The sequence below is a fragment of the Chiloscyllium plagiosum genome, unplaced genomic scaffold (genome assembly GCF_037043375.1).
Source record: "Chiloscyllium plagiosum isolate Xiang-an unplaced genomic scaffold, Cpla_swu_hap1 HiC_scaffold_13, whole genome shotgun sequence".
Lineage (NCBI taxonomy): Eukaryota > Metazoa > Chordata > Chondrichthyes > Orectolobiformes > Hemiscylliidae > Chiloscyllium > Chiloscyllium plagiosum.
This window is the reverse complement of record NW_028270151.1, coordinates 26,818,285-26,837,992: the sequence shown is the minus strand read 5'-3', so window position 1 is coordinate 26,837,992 and position 19,708 is coordinate 26,818,285. Positions and strand designations below refer to the sequence as shown.

The window sequence follows — 19,708 nt, the reverse complement described above, 5'->3', positions numbered from 1 at the left end:
GCCAAAAAAAAGAGAAATAAAGAGAAAAGCTAGATAACTATATGGCAGTCATCATAGTATCAATTAGTAAGATAAACAAAAAAGACAAAAGATCAACATTACATTCTTTCCCTTTTTATATTTTCTGACAAATAGCGACGATACCGCTGACAACATGACACAAAAATATCAAGGATGCTGAAGAGCATGTTGAGAAATTATATCCCATAAATTCTGGAAAAAAAAACACTTCAAGAGGCTTGAATTTGTGTACAATGTTTACTGCTTGTAGTGTTGTAAACCAAAATTTGCTGATGCCTGCTAAACCGACCTGTGTGACATGAAATGTTGGTGTGTTTGCCGCATCCCAAAGCGGGTCCCAAGTTCTTTTTCTTAAAACTGTCAGCGACCGCTGCATTTAGCAAGGAACTGATGTGATTGCACAAAATATGGTTGTCCTTTTAAAGGGAAGTGGTAATAAGGAATCATGCTCAATTTTAAATCAGGCTATCTGCCAGAAACTGGTTTCAAGCATCTGAAATTAGTGCTACAAGATTTCTAATGACCACATGCAGACAGTCAATCTCATTCAATTTATCTTAACTTCAGCTGTTAAGCTGGAGTACCATCAAGGTGCTGCAATTGTACTTGAAAAGTATGATTCAGGCTAAGGCACACCCATTCGACTAGTTAGCTCATAATTTTCCATGGTCAGGGACAGAAGATTATGAACAGAAGATTTGAACACAACCCCTGATCAATGCAGGTGTGATGATGCTACTCCTTTAACAAGGTTAGTTTGTCCTTGGGTTTTTTTTCCAGAGGGGTTGTAAAGGCAGAGCCTCCATTTTGTATGCATTTATCTACTTGAAGAAGCTTTTAAGTTTTTAAACAAACAATTGCACAATGAAAAGGGTGAGAGTGGTTCTGCCAATTGAGCTTTTCTCTGGTTTGGTTTGGTTTTGGTTTTGGTTTTTGGGAGTCTGGTTGTTCAGAGCAAGCAGGCAGTTTTTTGACGCTGCTGGTCCAAGAAACAGCTACATGGAAAAAGGTTTTCCTACTGAATCTCTCTGACATCTCCCTCCTGTAAGAGCCTGTGTTTGATTTTATCTTTTTTGTCAAGGGGTGTTTGTGGGGATTGTTGCAGGAATTTGGAACAGCATCATTAAGCTGTGATACCCTGTTGGGTTTTCAGATAGGTTAAGTTATTTTGTATTCTGTTCTCTTTAGTTTGTGTTTTATTCGATATTCTGTAAATAAATTCTGTTTTGTTTAAAACCGAGGCATTTTGGCCAGCTGCATCACTCCTGAAATATCCATTTTACATCTCCCCAAAACAACTAGAAAAGTTAGGGTCTGAGCTCCCTTCTTGAAATGTTTTAAGACGGTTTGGGGTGGTCCATAACAGATTGGTTGTTTGTCTGGCATTTGTTCTATAATTCCATTTTGGGTTAGGGTTGCTGGACTCAAAGCAAGTGGCAGGTGTTAGTGTCTTTTATTCTGGGGGCTGATTTTGGTTGGTTTCAACAGTGCCTGGGGTAGCAATGGCTATTCTTGTCACCAAGAGTTTTCTGGAGGTGGAAGAAGTGACTTTGCAGGCCTTAGGAAAGGCGAATATGGCCAACCAATTGGAATTAGCAGACAACCTGAAGTTGGAACTGCCTTGTTCCTTGAGGAAAGGAGAGATCATTACAGCAATAGCTCAGCATTTAAATTTGCTGGAAATGCCATCAGAGTCTTTTGAGATGGCTAAAATTCAAATGAAAGTGGAGCAGATTGAGTTAGAGGCAAAAGACAAGGAAACAGCAAAAGAAATGAAATTGTTTGAATTATGATTAAAAGCAGAGCAAAGTGAAAAAGAACAAATCACTTTATCAGAACAAAAAAGAAACAGAGAGCAAAGAGAGAGAAAGGAAGAGAGAGAGAAGAGAGAGAAAAGGAGAGTAAAGAAAAGGAGAAAGAGAGGGAGTTTGAACTTAGAAAATTGGCACTTAGACTGGAAAGCTAGCTTAAAAGGTCAGAAATGAAGGCTCAATATTAGCTTAGTGAGGAGGAGCACAGGGTTAAAATGGCAAGATTAGCTGCTGAAATGGCTGATGATTATATGTTGGCTTCCAAATCAATTTCAATCCGTGAGGGATAGAAATTGGGGAAAAGAAAAATCCTCACATGGAAAGGGAAAGGTAGATCTCGGTGAAGGTTATAAGAATAACTTACAACAGGGTAGAAAGGAAACTCTTGAAGGGAAAAGAGAAGTTAAAAAATTCTCCGATGTTTTCACTGCAATAAAGTAAGCCACATGAAATCACAGTGTTGGTCGGTTCAGTAAAGCACTGAGAAGCCAGTGTAGGAAAACACAATAAGCCAGCGAATTTTGTTGGAGTGGTAACGGAAAGCACAGTGGAGGTTAGAAAGCTGCACCAGAATGTACAAGCTGGTCGGAGGGTGGTTAAGGAGCAAGTGCCAAATCTTCTTAAAACATATATTTGTGAAGGTTAAATCTACTCTCATAGGCCAGGAGCAGCAGGTAAAGATGTTACAATATTAAGACCATAAGACCCTTTGGCCCATCGAGTCCACTCCGCCAATTAATCATGCATTTCAACTGCACTTACCTGCAATTGCCCTGTAGCCCTTAAGTCCCTGCAAGATCAAGAATTTACCAATCTCTGCCTTGAAGATATTTAATGTCCCAGCCCCACCTGCAATCCATGGCAATGAATTCCACAGGTGCACCACTTTCTGGCTAGAGAAATGTCTCCTCATTTCCATCCTAAATTGACCCCCTCTAATTCTAAGTCTGTGCCCACAGGTTCTAGTCTCCCCACCTAACGGCAACAACTTCCCAGCATCCACCCTTCTTAAGCCATGCATCATCTTGCAAGTTTCTATTAGATTTCCCCTCAACCTTCTTAATTCTAATGAATACAACCCCAGGATCCTCAACTGTTCATCATATGTTAGGCTTACCATTCCAGGGATCATCCATGTGAATCTCTCTCATGCCAGTATGTCCTTCTTGAGGCATGGGGCCCAATATTGGACACAGCATTCCAAATGGGGCCTAACTAGAGCTTTATAAAGTCTCAGAACCACACCGCTGCTTTTATATTCCAACCTTCTTGAGATAAATGAAATTACATTTGTTTTCTTAATCAAGAACTCAACCTGCAAGTTAACCTTTAGAGAATCCTGAATGAGCACTCCCAGATCCCTCTGTACTGTGGCTTTATGAATTTTCTCACCATTTAAAAAATAATCCATGCCTGTATTCTTTTTTCCAAAGTGCAATACCTTGCATTTGCTCATGTTTAATTTCATCAGCTATTTCCTGGAGCACTCTCCTGAACTGTCTAAATCTTTCTACAGTTTCCTCACCTCCTCACTACTATCTGTTTGTCCCCTAATGTCGTATCATCGGCAAACTTTACCAGAATGCCCCAAGTTCTTTTCATTCAGATCATTAATACATAAAGTGAACAGCTGCAGCCCTAACACTGAACCCTGCGGGACACCACTTGTCACCAGCTGCCATTCCACAAAAGAATCTTTTATCCCAACTCTCTGCCTTCTGTCAGGCAGCCAATCCTCAATCCATGCCAGTAGCTTACCTCAAACACTATGGGCCCTCACCTTACTCAGCAGCCTCCCGTGAGGCACCTTATTAAAGGCCTTTTCAAAGTCTAGATAGGTAACATCCACTGGGTTTCCCTGGTCTAACCTACTTGTTACTTCTTCAAAGAATTCTAACAGGTTTATCAGACATGACAGGATAGTTCCTCTGTGCTGCACTGTGTGGTGGCTTGTTGAAATAATGTTCTAATCCAGCCTCATTTGTGGGTGTTGGGGTGATTGCTTCTATAGTTCAGTATTTAGTCAAGATGTATTGTTTTCCTGTAGACTCTAGTTTGAAGTTCCCCATTGGCTGTTCGCTCTACTGTTTCATCTAGGAATGGCAGTTTGTTGTCCAGAAACCTTAGCCACTCTCCCCTATATTAAAGGCAATGACTGTCAGACTACCTAGACATCTTGGCATCATGGTAGCCTACAAACCCACCAACACACTAAAACAACAGCCAACGAAATTGAAAGATAGCAAGCAAAACTAATGTCATTTACAAAATACCTTGCAAGAACTGTAAAAACACTACATTGGACAAACAGGCAAAAATCTAGCCACCATGAGACATGAAAATCAACTAGCCACAAAAAGACATGACCCACCCTCACTAGTATCCTTAAATACAGATGAGGAAGGACATCACTTCAACTGGGACAACACATCCATCCCAGGGCAAGCCAAACAGAGACATGCACAAGAATTCCTAGAAGCATGGCATTCCAACCGGACATCTATCAACAAACACATTGACTTTGATTCCATTTACTACTCCCTGAGAAAAAGAACAGGAAGTGGCATCACTACAGGAAATGACATCACCAACCCAAGAAAACCTAAACACACAAATAGAAAGCGGGCCATGCCACCAGTCCTTCATCTGAAGGCTCACTGATGTTACCTGGTACGGTGACGAATCATCTGAAAATGAACCTTCCAGCTCAGTGAGCAAACATACATCTAGAACTTGAGTTCTTCAGCTATTTCTTTATCTCCCATCACTCGCCTTCCAGCATCAGTTTGGAATGGCCCAATGTCTAATTTTGTGTCTCATTTGTTTCACGCTGTGACAAAGCAGGAGAATACCATTCAATCGCCTACTTTTTGTCATTTACATAAATGATTTGGATGTGAGCATAAGAGATACAGTTAGTAAGTTTGCAGATGACCCCAAAATTGGAGGTGTAGTGGACAGCGAAGAGGGTTACCTCAGATGACAACAAGATCTGGACCAGATGGGTCAATGGGCTGACAAGTGGTAGATGGAGTTTAATTCAGATAAATGCGAGGTGCTGCATTTTGGGAAAGCAAATCTTAGCAGGACTTATACATTTAATGGTAAGGTCCTAGGGAGTGTTGCTGAACAAAGAGACCTTGGAGTGCAGGTTCATAGTTTCTTGAAAGTGGAGTTGCAGGTAGATAAGATAGTGAAGAAGGCATTTGGTATGCTTTCCTTTATTGGTCAGACTTTGTTGAGTATAGGAGTTGGGAGGTCATGTTGCAGCTGTACAGGACATTGGTTAGTCCACTGTTGGAATATTGCATGCAATTCTGGTCTCCTTCCTATCGGAAAGATGTTGTGAAACTTGAAAGGGTTCAGAAAAGATTTACAAGGATATTGCCAGGGTTGGAGGATCTGAGCTACAGGGAGAGGCTGAACAGGCTGGGGCTGTTTTCCATGGAGTGTCGGAGGCTGAAGGGTGACCTTATAGAGGTTTACAAAATTATGAGGGGCATAGATAGGATAAATAGACAAAGTCTTTTCCCTGGGGTTGGGGAGTCCAGACCTAGAGGGCATAGGTTTAGGGTGAGAGTGGAAAGATATAAAAGAAACCTAAGGGGCAACTTTTTTATGCAGAGGGTGGTACGTGTATGGAATGAGCTGCCAGAGGATGTAGTGGAGGCTGGTACAATTGCAACATTTATGAGGTATTTGGATGGGTTTATGAATAGGAAGGGTTTGGAGGGATATGGGCTGGGTGCTGGTAGCTGGGACTAGATTGGGTTGGGATATCTGGTCGGCATGGACGGGTTGGACCGAAGAGTCTGTTTCCATGCTGTACATCTCTATGATTCTATGACTCTATGTATTGGAATAAACGTTTACTGTCATTTCTAATATTACTGGCTAGTCTACCTTCATATTTTATCCTCTCATTATTTCTCTCTTTGTTATCCTCTGTTTGTTTTTGTAGCCTTCCCAATCTTCAGATTTCCCAGTGCTCTTGGCCACTTTATAGGTTCTTTCTTTCTTTGATACACTTCCTGACTTCCTTTGTCAGCTATGGCCATCTAATTCCTCCCCCCTCCCCCCAGATAATCTTTCTTTTCTTTGCACTGTGTCCTTAATTACACCCAGAAACTCCTGCCATTGTTACTCTACTGTCTTCCTGCGAGGCTTTACTTCCAGTTGATTTTCATCAGTTCCTCTCTCATGCCCCTGTAATACCTTTATTTAATTGTACCACCATTACATCCAATTTTGCCTTCTATCTTTCAAACTGCAGACGGAACTCTACCATATTAAGATCTCTGCCTCCTAAGTGTTCCTTACTTTAAGATCTTTTATAAGTTCTGGCTCGTTACATAGCATCAAGTCAGAAGAGCCTGTTCCCTTGTGGGCTCCATCACAAGCTGTTCCAAAAAGCCATCCTGTATGCATTCCATGAATTCCCTTTCTTTGGATCCACCAGCAACGTTATTCACCCAGTCCACCTGCATATTGAAGTCCCCCATGATCACCGTCACCTTGCCTTTCTGACATCCCCTATCGATTTCCCGCTACATCTTGCGCTCCTGATCCTGACTACTGTTAGGAGGTCTGTACATAACTCCCATTATGTTTGTTTTTGCCTTTGTGGTTCCTCAACTCCACCCATACAAACTCCACATCATCTGACCCTATGTCATTCAGTGCCATAGATTTAAATATATTCTTAACCAACAAGGCAACCCCACCCCCTGCCAACCTCCCTGTCTTTTCGATAAATTGTAAATCCTTAGATGTTTAACTGCCAATCCTGAACCCCCTGAAACCACATCTCTGTGATGCCTGTCACATCATAATCATTCACGATGATTTGTACGGTTAACTCATATTTTGTTGTGAATACTACGAGCATTCAGGTAAAGTTCCATAATGCTTGCTCTCTTATCGTTATTAGACATATTGGAAATCATAAGATGTCCTAAGTTATCCTTCCTTCTTGCTGCATTCCTAGTTTGCCTCAACTAAACCCACCTGCTCGCATCCTATCCTACTGCTTATCTTTCCATTTAACTCCATAATCCCTGTCACTTTTCCTTTCCGTTCCCCAAGAAGCAGAAGTTTAAAGGCTTACTGACCACCTTATTTATCCTTTTTGCTCTAACACTGGTTCCAGATCAGTTCAGGTGGAGACCACCCCAACAGCACAGATCCCCCCGGTTCCAAAACTGATGCGATTGCCCCATGAAATGGAATCACTCTTTCCCAAACCAATCCCTTAACCGCATGTTTACTTCCCTAACTTACTTATCCTTATGCCAATTAGTATGTGGCTCAGGCAGTAATCTGGAGATTGTGACCCTTGAGGACCTGTACTTTAATTTCCTTCCAAGTGCTTGATAATCCCCAAACAGGTCCTCCACCCTAGCTTTACCTATGTTGTTAGTTCCAACGTGGACCACAACAACTGCATCCTCCCTCTCGTGCTCTAATATCCTTTCAAGCTGGTCAGAAATGTCCTGCACTCTGGCACCAAGCAGGCAACACAACATGCGGGACTCCCAATACTTTAGAATCCCCTATAACAATGACTGTCCTTTGCTGCCCCCTCTTGAATGGCCTTCTGCACCACAGTGCCATGGTCAGCTGGCTTATCCTGTCCACTGCCCTTTCCCTCATCCGTACAGGGAGCAAGAATCTCATACCTGTTGGACAAGGTCAAGGGCTGAGCTCCTGCAGTCCTGAACTTGGAATCCCCCCACCTGCCTCACTTACAGTCACACCCTATTGTCTGTGAACACTTACTGAATTTGAATTATTTAATCTACCGAGTGTGACTGCATCCTGAAACAAAGTGTCCAGGTAACTGTCCCCTCCCAGATGTGCTGCAGAGTTTGAAGCTCAGATTAAGAGGTCCCAGTATCCTCTCAATCTTTGATTTGAAAGATGAGGAGATACGTACTTCCCTGCTCTTAAATTCAATCTCTCGAGCAATGAAAGCCAAAATTTCATTTGCCTTCCTAATTAACTGTTGCACCTGCAAATCAACTTTTAACGATCCATGTATGAGCACTCCTAAGTCCCTCTGCACAATAACATGCTGAAATCTTTCACCATTTAAATATTAGTCTGACCTACTATTTTTACTTCCAAAATGGATAACCTCACATTTACCAATATTGCATTCGATTTGCCAGACCCTTGCCCACTCACTTAACTTACATAAGTCTCTCTGCAGATCCTCCACATAATCTATACAGTTTGCCTTTCCACTCAATTTAGTGTCATCAACAAACTTGGATGTGTTGCACTCAAGCTCCTCTTCCACTGGGAGAAACACCCATTTATCAAAACTCTCTGCTTTCTATTGGTTAACAAGTCCTCTATCCATGCTAATACATGCCCTGAAACTCCATGCATTCTTATCTTATGGATGAGTCTTTTATGAGGCACCTTATTTAACACCTTCTGGAAATCCAAGTATACAACATCTACATATTTCCCTCCATCCACCGTGCTTGTTTTAGATTCTGTGATAATTTGCTTTCATAACCTATCTTTCCTTTCTTTGTTGCTTGCTTCATGGTTCTATGTTGCTTTTTAAAGTTTTCCCAATCTTCCTGTTTCTCACTACTCTTGGCTACTTTTTAAGCCTGAGCTTTTAACTGGATGTGTTCCTTTATTTCCTTGGTTATCCAAGGCTTGTTCTTCCTACCCTTGCTGTCCTTCCTTGAGCACTGTGAGAAATCTCTTTGATAGTCCTCTACTATTCCTCAAAATGTACCACCATATAACTTGTGCTGCCAGTCTAATTGACCTAACTCCTTCCTCATCACATTATAGTCTCTCTTGTTTAAGCATAACACCCTGGTTTTAGACGATACTACAGCTCATGGTGAGGACAGTGCAGGAGAGAGAGAGAGAGAGAGAGAGAGAGAGAATCTGCACAATTACCGCCTTTGCTATTTGAATTCATGTATCACTGGACATCGGAGTGCATCTGGGAAAAGTAACAAACAGTGAAATTCACAACCAGTTTTGGAGGAACTGTTGGGCGAAGTTCACAGCACAGAATCAGATAAGTTAATTGTTGTTTTAAATCTGTCCAAGAGAAAGGCTGTATTAGTGAGTACAGTGGGTTCTTTCTTGATTATATGTTTTTGGAGATAAGTCTTTTGATTAAACTTAAAATATAAGCCATAGCTATCAATTTAACCTGGGGCAGTGTTTGTAGAGGAATAAGATGGTGTTATTTTCTGGGTCTGTAGATTGTGAAGGAGCAAAAATGGCCTTTGCAGTGCTATATACTTCTTGTCAGAAGTGGGAGTTTAAAGAGAGTTTAAGGGTTACTGCGGATTATATCTGCCATAATTGCTGTTGGATGCAAATCTTATCAGATCGAGTGAATCGGTTGGAGAGACAGATAGAAGCGATGAGGAATTTTCAACAACAACAGTATGTGATGGATGGCAGTTATAGAAAGGGGGAAAGTCTCAGATATAGTCACATAGATGGATTAACTCCAGGAAGAGTAAGAGAGGTAGGCAGCTAGTGCAGGAGTCTTTTGTGGATATACCCATTCCAAACAGGTATGCTGTTTTGGAAAATGTAGGGGGTGATGGATTCTCAGGGGAATGTAGCGCGAACAGCCAAGTTTCTGGTATTGTGACTGGATCTAATGCAATGAGGAGATTGCATTCCAAGAGGAGATTGGGGATTCTGTAGTCCGAGGTACAGACAGAAGTTTCTGTGGCCAGCAGAGAAAAAGCAGAATGGTGTGTTGTTTCCCTGGTGCCAGGATCAAGGATGTCTCGGAGAGGATGTAGAATATTCTCATTGGGAAGAGGAGCCAGCAGGAGGTCATTGTCCACATTGGAACCAACGACATTGGAAGGGGAAAGGTTGAGACTCTGAAGGGAGATTACAGAGAGTTAGGCAGAAATTTTAAAAGGATGTCCTCAAGGGTAGTAATATCTGGATTACTCCCAGTGCTACGAGCTACTGAGGGCAGGAATGGGAGGATGTAGCAGATGAATGCATGGCTGAGGAGCTGGTGTATGGGAGAGGGATTCACATTTTTGGATCATTGGAATCTCTTTTGGGGTCAAAGTGACCTGTACAAGAAGAACGGATTGCACCTAAATTGGAAGGGGACTAATATACTGGCAGTGAAATTTGCTAGAACTGCTTGGGACAATTTAAACTAGTAAGGTGGGGGGGGGGGCGGGGGCGGACCCAGGGAGGTAGTGAGGAAAGTGATCGATCTGAGATGGGTACAGCTGAGAACAGAAGTGTGTCAAACAGTTAGGGCAGGCAGGGACAAAGTAGGACTAATAAATTTAACTGCATTTATTTCAATGCAAGGGGTCTAACAGAGAAGGCAGATGAACTCAGGGCATGGTTAGGAACATGGGACTGGGATATCATAGGAATTACAGAAACATGGCTCAGGGATGTGCAGGACTGGCAGCTTAATGCTACAGGAAGGATAGAAAGGGAGGCAAGAGAGGAGGGGGAGTGGCATTTTTGATAAGGGATAGCATTACAGCTGTGCAGAGAGAGGATATTCCCGGAAATACATCCAGGGAAGTTATTTGGGTGGAACTGAGAAATAAGAAAGGGATGATCACCTTATTGGAATTGTATTGTAGACCCCTCAATAGTCAGAGGGAAATTGAGAAACAAACTTGTAAGGAGATCTCAGCTATCTGTAAGAATAATAGGGTAGTTATGGTAGGGCATTTTAACTTTCCAAACATCAACTGCGACTGCCATAATGTTAAAGGTTTAGATGGAGAGGAATTTCTTAAGTGTGTACAAGACAATGTACCGACTAGAGAAGGTGCAAAACTTGACCTACTCTTGGGAAATAAGTCAGGGCAGGTGACTGAGATGTCAGTGGGGGAGCACTTTGGGGCCAGTGACCATAATTCGATTCGTTTTAAAATAGTGATGAAAAAGGATAGACCAGATATAAAAGTTGAAGTTCTAAATTGGAGAAAGGCCAATTTTGATGGTATTAGGCAAGAACTTTCAAAAGCTGATTGGAGGCAGATGTTCGCAGGTAAAGGGACGGCTGGAAAATGGGAAGCCTTCAGAAATGAGATAACAAGAATCCAGAGAAAGTATATTTCTGTCAGGGTGAAAGAGAAGGCTGGTAGGTGTAGGGAATGCTGGATGACTAAAGAAATTGAGGGTTTGGTTAAGAAAAAGAAGGAAGTATATGTCAGGTATAGGTAGGATAGATCGACTGAATCCTTAGAAGAGTATAAAGGAGGTAGGAATATACTGAATAGGGAAATCAGGAGGGCAAAACGGGGACATGAGATAGCTTTGGCAAATAGAATTAAGGAGAATCCAAAAGGTTTTTACAAATATATAAAGGACAAAATGGTAACGAGGGAGAGAATAGGGCCCCTCAAAGAAAATGGGGGAGATACTAAATGAATATTTTGCATCAATATTTACTGTGGAAAAGGATACGGAAGATATAGACTGTAGGGAAATAGATGGTGACATCTTGCAAAATGTCCAGGTTACAGAGGAGGAAGTGCTGGATGTCTTGAAATGGTTAAAGGTGGATAAATCCCCAGGGCCTGATCAGGTGTACCCGAGAATTCTGTGGGAAGCTACAGAAGTGATTGCTGGGCCTCTTGCTGAGATATTTGTATCATCGATAGTCACAGGTGAGGTGCCGGAAGACTGGAGGTTGGCAAATGTGGTGCCACTGTTTAAGAGGGGCAGTAAAGACAAGCCAGGGAACTACAGACCATTGAGCCTGACCTCAGTGGTGGGCAAGTTGTTGGAGGGAATCTTGAGGGACAGGATGTACATGTATTTGTAAAGGCAAGGACTGATTCACGAAAGTCAACATTGCTTTGCGCATGGGAAATCATGTCTCACAAACTTGATTCAGTTTTTTGAAGAAGTAATAAAAAAGATTGATGAGGGGAGAGCAGTAGATGTGATCTATATGGACTTCATTAAGGCGTTCAACAAGGTTCCCCATGGGAGACTAATTAGCAAGGCTAGATCTCATGGAATAAAGGGAGAACTAGCCATTTGGATACAGAACTGGCTCAAAGGTAGAAGACAGAGGGTGGTGGTGGAGGGTTGTTTTTCAGACCGGAGGCCTGTGACCAGTGGAGTGCCACAAAGATCGGTACGGGGTGCTCTACCTTTTGTCATTTACATAAATTATTTGGATGTGAGCAGAAGAGGTGCAGTTAGTAACTTTGCAGATGACACCAAAATTGGAGTTGTAGTGGACAGCGAAGAGGGTTACCTCAGATTACAACAGGATCTGGACCAGATGGGCCAATGGGCTGAGAAGTGGCAGATGGAGTTTAATTCAGATAAGTGCGAGGTGCTGCATTTTGGGAAAGCACATCTTAGCAGGACTTAGGCACTTAATGGTAAGGTCCCAGGGAATGTTGCTGAACAAAGAGACCTTGGAGTGCAGGTTCATAGCTGCTTGAAATTGGAGTCGCAGGTGGAAAGGATAGTGGAGGTGGCGTTTGGTATGTTTTCCTTTATTGGTCAGAGTATTGAGTACAGGAGTTGGGAGGTCAAGTTGCGGCTGTACAGGACATTGGTTAGGCCACTGTTGGAATATTGCGTGCAATTCTGATCTCCTTCCTATCAGAAAGATGTTGTGAAACTTGAAAGGGTTCAGAAAAGATTTACAAGGATGTTGCCAGGGTTGGAGGATTTGAGCTATAGGGAGAGGCTGAACACGCTGGGGCTGTTTTCCCTGGAGTGTCGGAGGCTGAGGGGTGACCTTATAGAGGTTTACAAAATTATGAGGGGCATGGATAGGATAAATAGCCAAAGTTTTTTCCTTGAGGTCGGGGAGTCCAGAACTAGAGGGCATAGGTTCAGGGTGAGAGTGGAAAGATATAAAAGAGACCTAAGGGGCAACGTTTTCACGCAGAGGGTGGTACATGTATGGAATGAGCTGCCAGAGGAAGTGGTGGGGGCTGGTACAATTGCAACATTTAAGAGGTATTTGGATGGGTATATGAATAGGAAGGGTTTGGAGGGATATGGGCCGGGTGCTGGCAGGTAGGACTCGATTGGGTTGGGATATCGGGTCGTCATGGATGGGTTGGACCGAAGGGTCTGTTTCTATGCTGTACATCTCTATGACTCTATTGGTATCCAAATTTCAATCATACTGTGATTTTTTTTTTATTGTTCTTCAAAAACTTCACTAGACATATACTACTCACAGAGTTACAATCAGATGAAGAGTCAGACTTCACATCAAAATTTTTCAAGGAAGGTATGGGCAGCTGAGGAATAAAACAATTCAAATCTACTGTGTACTATCCAGAATTGCAGGCAGTGCTAGAAAAGTGGCATCAAACATTAAAGACCATGCTGAGGGCTTGTCGTCAAGATTATCCAGATGATTGGCATAAGGGAATTCCATTTATACTTTTGCAATCAGACATGCACCAAAAACCAGTGCGATGTCAGGCAACTGAACTATTGCAAGATACATATCCTTGGATATTTTTCTTCCTGACTGTGTGGTAATGAGGTTGCAAAGTCACCAGTAGAAACGGGAGAGATTGAAGAATATAGATAAGAAAGTTAAAGTAGAATTAGCAGAGACCCTATTTGTTCAAATAGTTGAGATAAAACAGGAGCAAATAGATGACAAAGCAGATATCTTCAGACGAGATAAAGTAAACTGAATTACAGCAGAAAGTTGACAATTTAAAACAATTGTGGATGCTTGCTAAGCTGGAAGGTTCATTTTCAGACGTTTCATCACCATACTAGGTAATATCTTCAGTGAGCCTCCGGACAAAGCACTGCTGATGATTCCTGCTTTCTATTTATATGTTTGGGTTTCTTTGAGTTAGTGATGTCAATTCCTGTGGTGATGTCATTTCCTGTTCTTTTTCTCAAGGGTATGGGAAACGGGGTCCAACTCAATGTGTTTGTTGATAGAGTTCTGGTTGGAATGCCATACTTCTAGGAATTCTCATGCATGTCTCTGTTTAGCTTGTCCTAGGATGGATGTGTTGACCCCATACAGACAACAAGCAAAACTAATGTCATTTACAAAATACCGTGCAAAACCTGTAACAAACACTACATTGGACAAACAGGCAGAAAACTAGCCACCAGGATACATGAAAATCAACTAGCCACAAAAAGACATGACCCTCTCTCACTAGTATCCTTACATACAGGTAAGGAAAGACACCACTTCGAGTGGGAAAACACATCCACCCTAGGACAATTATCAGTCATTGTTGTAGTGTCAAGGCCAAAGAAGTGAAAGAGTTCACAGTGTGTGTTCTGTTGAATTTTCCACAGTATAATGCTTCCAGTTCAAGTAGAGTGAGGCATTCATGGACTTGGATCATGAAGATGGGATATGCCAAAATATTAAAGCACAGGGATATTTAGAGTTCAGTGATTTTTCGACCTTATTTTTTGTGATTGTCCATTGTACTGTTCAAAAACAGAATAAGAAAAGATCCCTGATGGGATAATAAGTGTAAACCTAGTACAGATGAATTAGAATACAATGTTGGTGAGCAATTAATTTTGCTTCAGTCAGACTTCAAATGATTGACTAGATCCTAATAAAAAGTAATGACAGGGCTTGTTTTTATCTTTCTGTTTAATTTTAGCACATCAGAATTATTATGATGAAACTGTAAATGCATTTCTCCAGGGGCAGTGAATCAAAACCTGATTTTTGGAGATGGAGATAGCCCATGTGCGGAAGACTTCAAGTTTACCTCCTTGGCTCATGGCAACATATTTGTGGTCAAACGTGGGACATGAATGACGCTCATGTTTTCTGTAAATACCTCGGATGTGGCGAAGCTGTATCAGCATCAGCATCTCAGTTTGGAGGTCCCAATTTGCCTGTGCTAAATGTTGAAATTGGCTGCAAAGGCAGTGAGAAGATGCCCTGGGATTGTGAAATTATTACTGATATTTACAGAACCTGTTCGAGAGAAGTGGAACCAGCTGGTGTCATATGTTCAGGTAATTCTCCTGTCTGAAACATTTAAAACAATGATATCACTTCTTGACACAGCAGACAACTTACATGCAGTATCACATTGTAAAATAATAAATGTTTTTTAAGTCAGATTGAAGGGTGCAGGTTTGGAAATGAAATATAACTATTCTTAACATTTTACAGATGCACTATTATGCACGTTACCTTTCACATAGAATTTGAGTCTGTTGTCCTTCAACAGGCACATGAATAGGCAGGTCAATGTTTCACTAAATAGAACTAAAAGGGAGTGGATATTGCAACTGCCTTGCCAGCAAAATCAACAGAATGAATAGTTTTCAATTGCTTACAAGCCAGAGTGGACTGCAGTCAGAATATTTCTGTAGTAATGTGTGGAAAGTGAATAAGCAGAGCATATTATTTGTCTATGAAATAGTAGTAAGTACAGGACAGTAACTAGAAATTATGCATATAAAGTCCATTGCAAATATTTTCACTTGCACAATGCCCAGGCATGATCAACCACTGCCTGACATAATTATCTCCAACTTGCCAATGATATAGTGACATTCAAATTATGTCACTTGTGCTCTTGTCCTTTGCTCCTGAGCTGCTAATTGTACATTCATCGCCAAATTCATGTAAGTTTCATTTTGTCATTGGTGGTTTCTGATTGTCTTACTTTCTGAGAGGCAGGAGATAGTTTGAAAGCCTATGCATCTGAACAAGAACACAATTGATGGTGTTGGCATCACCAACAACAACAACAAAAACAGAAATTGCTGGAAAATCTCAGCTGGTCCGGCAGCATCTGTGGAGAGAAATCAGAGTTAACATTTTTGTTCCACTGACTCTTCCTCAGAACAGTTCTAAGGAAATGTCACTAGACCTTCTCAACAGATGCTGGCAGACCTGCTGAGATTTTTAGCAATTTCTGCTTTTGATTCTGGTTTACAGTTCTTTCAGATTTTATACTAAAATGACATCTCAGTTTTGAAGCCAGTTAATGCTACCTTTCCTTTTCCCTACAGTCATTGTGTGCAGCCATACATTTGGCAAAAAAAAATTGCACTACTAATTCTAAGAAAAAGCCTACTCTAACATTTGTAGATGGTGTGATTTTTTTTAACTGTGATTATAGAAAAATGCCAATATATTTATGATCTTCGATACCTATACATACAAGTGTATGAAAATGGACACTTGGAGTAGGAGAAGGCCACTGTGTTTCTTAAATCTGCTCCTCCATTCAGTATGGTCATGATTGACCAGATTATTTCACATTTCTCTCTAACCTGTTATTCTTTAAACCCTGCTTATCAAGCATCTTTCTGCTTCTGATTTGCAATATTCAACGGCTCTGCTTCAAGCACTTTCATTCCAAGGTCTCACAATTATCTTGAGAACTAAGTTTCCCTTGTCGTTGTCAGTAAAGGATCACTGCTTATTTTAAAAGCATGAGCTATATTTCAACATTGTGAAGAGAAAATGTCCTCTCCAAATCCACCATCTGAAACCGTCCAAAATCTTAAAGGTTCAATGAATTTCTTCTAAATCTTCTGAACTCCAGTGAACACAAGTCAGACATGCTCAAATTTTCTCAAAATAAAACCCAGTGAATGTACCTACTAGAGAAGGTGCAAAATTTGAACTACTCTTGGGAAATAAGGCAGAGCAGGTGACCGAGGTGTCAGTGGGGGAGCACTTTGGGGCCAGCGACCATAATTCTATTCGTTATAAAATAGTGATGGAAAAGGATAAACCAGATCTAAAAGTTGAAATTCTAAATTGGAGAAAGGCCAATTTTGATTGTATTCGGCAAGAACTTTCGAAAGCTGATTGGAGGCAGATGTTCGCAGGTAAATGGACGGCTGGAAAATGGGAAGCCTTCAGAAATGAGGTAACAAGAATCCAGAGAAAGTATATTCCTGTCAGGGTGAAAGGGAAGGCTGGTAGGTATAGGGAATGCTGGATGACTAAAGGAATTGAGGGTTTGGTTAAGAAAAAGAAGGAAGCATATGTCAGGTATAGATAGGAGAGATCGAGTGAATCCTTAGAAGAGTGTAAAGGGAGTAGGAGTAAACTTAATAGGGAAATCAGGAGGGCAAAATGGGGACGTGAGATAGTTTTGGCAAATAGAATTAAGGAGAATCCAAAGTGTTTTTACAAATATATTAAGGACAAAATGGTAACTAGGGAGAGAATAGGGCCCCTCAAAGATCAGCAAGGTGGCCTTTGTGTGGAGCCTCAGAAAATGGGGGAGATACTAAATGAATATTTTGTATCAGTATTTACTGTGGAAAAGGATACGGAAGATATAGACTGCAGGGAAATAGATGCTGACATCTTGCAAAATGTCCAGATTACAGAGGAGGAAGTGCTGGATGTCTTGAAATGGTTAAAGGTGGAAAATCCCCAGGACATCATCAGGTGTACCCGAGAACTCTGTGGGAAGCTGGAGAAGTGATTGCTTGGTCTCTTGCTGAGATATTTGTATCATTGATAGTCACAGGTGAGGTGCCGGAAGACTGGAGGTTGGCAAACATGGTGCCACTATTTAAGAAGGGCAGTAAAGGCAAGCCAGGGAACTATAGACTGGTGAGCCTGACCTCAGTGCTGGGCAAGTTGTTGGAGGGAATCCTGAGGGACAGGATGTACATGTATTTGTAAAGGCAAGGACTGATTTGGGATAGTCAACATGGCTTTGTGCATGGGAAATCATGTCTCACAAACTTGATTGAGTTTTTTGAAGAAGTAACAAAGAAGATTGAGTGCAGAGCAGTAGATGTGATCTATATGGACTTCAGTAAGGCATTCGACAAGGTTCCCCGAGGGAGAGTGATTAGCAAGGTTAGATCTCATGGAATAAAGGGAGAACTAGCCATTTGGATACAGAACTGGCTCAAAGGTAGAAGACAGAGGGTGGTGGTGGAGGGTTGTTTTTCAGACTGGAGGCATGTGACCAGTGGAGTGCCACAAGGATCGGTGCTGGGCCCTCTACTTTTTGTCATTTACATAAATGATTTGGATGCGAGCATAAGAGGTACAGTTAGTAACTTTGCAGATGACACCAAAATTGGAGGTGTAGTGGACAGTGAAGAGGTTTACCTCAGATTACAACAGGATCTGGACCAGATGGGCCAATGGACTGAGAAGTGGCAGATGGAGTTTAATTCAGATAAATGCGAGGTGCTGCATTTTGGGAAAGCCAATCTTAGCAGGACTTATACATTTAATGGTAAGGTCATAGGCAGTGTTGCTGAACAAAGAGACCTTAGAGTGCAGGTTCATAGCTGCTTGAAAGTGGAGTTGCCGGTAGATAGGATAGTGAAGAAGGCATTTGGTATTCTTTCCTTTATTGGTCAGAGTAATGAGTACAGGAGTTGGGAGGTCATGTTGTGGCTGTACAGGACATTGGTTAGGCCACTGTTGGAATATTGCATGCAATTCTGGTCTCCTTCCTATCGGAAAGATGTTGTGAAACTTGAAAGGGTTCAGAAAAGATTTACAAGGATATTGCCATGGTTGGAGGATCTGAGCTATATGGAGATGCTGAACAGATTGGGGCTGTTTTCCCTGGAGCATTGGAGGCTGAGGGGTGACCTTATAGAGGTTTACAAAATTATGAGGGGCATGGATAGGATAAATAGACAAAGTCTTTTCCCTGGGGTTGTTGAGTCCAGAACTGGAAGGCATAGGTTTAGGGTGAGAGGGGAAAGATATAAAAGAGACCTCAGGGGCAACTTTTTCACGCAGAGGGTGGTACGTGTATGGAATGAGCTGCCAGAGGATGTAGTGGAGTCTGGTACAATTGGAACATTTAAGAGGCATTTGGATGGGTATATGAATAGGAAGGGTTTGGAGGGATATGGGCCGGGTGCTAGCAGGTGGGACTAGATTGGGTTGGGATATCTAGTCGGCATGGAGGGGTTGGACCGAAGGGTCTGTTTCCATGCTATACATCGCTATGACTCTATCTGTTTCATGTATTACACTCGTAAACTTTCTCAATTGCTTTCAAAACAATCATTAGATTAATAGAAAAGTCTTTCATATGTGCACAATAGAGCTATTGTGGAGATGCCAAATCAGATGACACAAAATATATCTCTGCCTGTGTGCATCTCGCCACCTGATGAAGGAGCAGTGCTCCAAACACTTGTGATATCAAATAAATCTTCTGGACTATAACCTGTGTAAGTGTGACTTCTGACAATATCACTGAAGCATAACTTTCCTTATTTTTTGTCTGCAATTGCCCCTCCTTTAAACAGTATCAAGTTAATTGTTTTCTGAATTACTTGCTGCACTGTATACTAACTGTTGTAATTTACGCAAACCCATTTCAGAAATTTCCACTGCTTTGGCAAATTTTGAAATGCAGCTGGTTGCCTGATTTTAATTCTCTGCCCTTCGTCTTTTGCTCTTTCCCGAATGTCTTTCTATTTTTAAATCCTGTTTCTTTTTTAAATTAGATTAGATTAGATTACTTACAGTGTGAAAACAGGCCCTTCGGCCCAACAAGTCCACACCGACCCTCCGAAGAGCAACTCACCCAGACCAATTCCCCTACAGTTACCTCATGGGCAATTTAGCACGGCCAATTCACCTAACCTGCGCATCTTTGGACTGTGGGAGGAAACCCACGCAGACACGGGGAGAATGTACAAACTCCACACAGACAGTTGCCTAAGGTGGGAATTGAACCTGGGTCTCTGGCGCTGTGAGGCAGCAGTGCTAACCATTGTGCCATCATGCCGCTGAACAGACAGACACTGAATCACACACAGTCCCCCAGGTCATTCCTTTCTGGATCTCCAATCTTCCAAAGCATCTATCTGCTCCACCAACAAGTCTTGGCTGCTTGTGACCTGTTATTTTAAAGTAATAAGGGTCTTTCACTCTACAA

The 19,708-nt window shown here is 41.7% G+C and overlaps 1 pseudogene; it reads left to right on the top strand.

The window, feature by feature from the left end:
• Window positions 1–19,708, top strand: part of LOC122556107 (scavenger receptor cysteine-rich type 1 protein M130-like) — a 151,274-nt pseudogene that overhangs the window by 10,448 nt on the left and 121,118 nt on the right.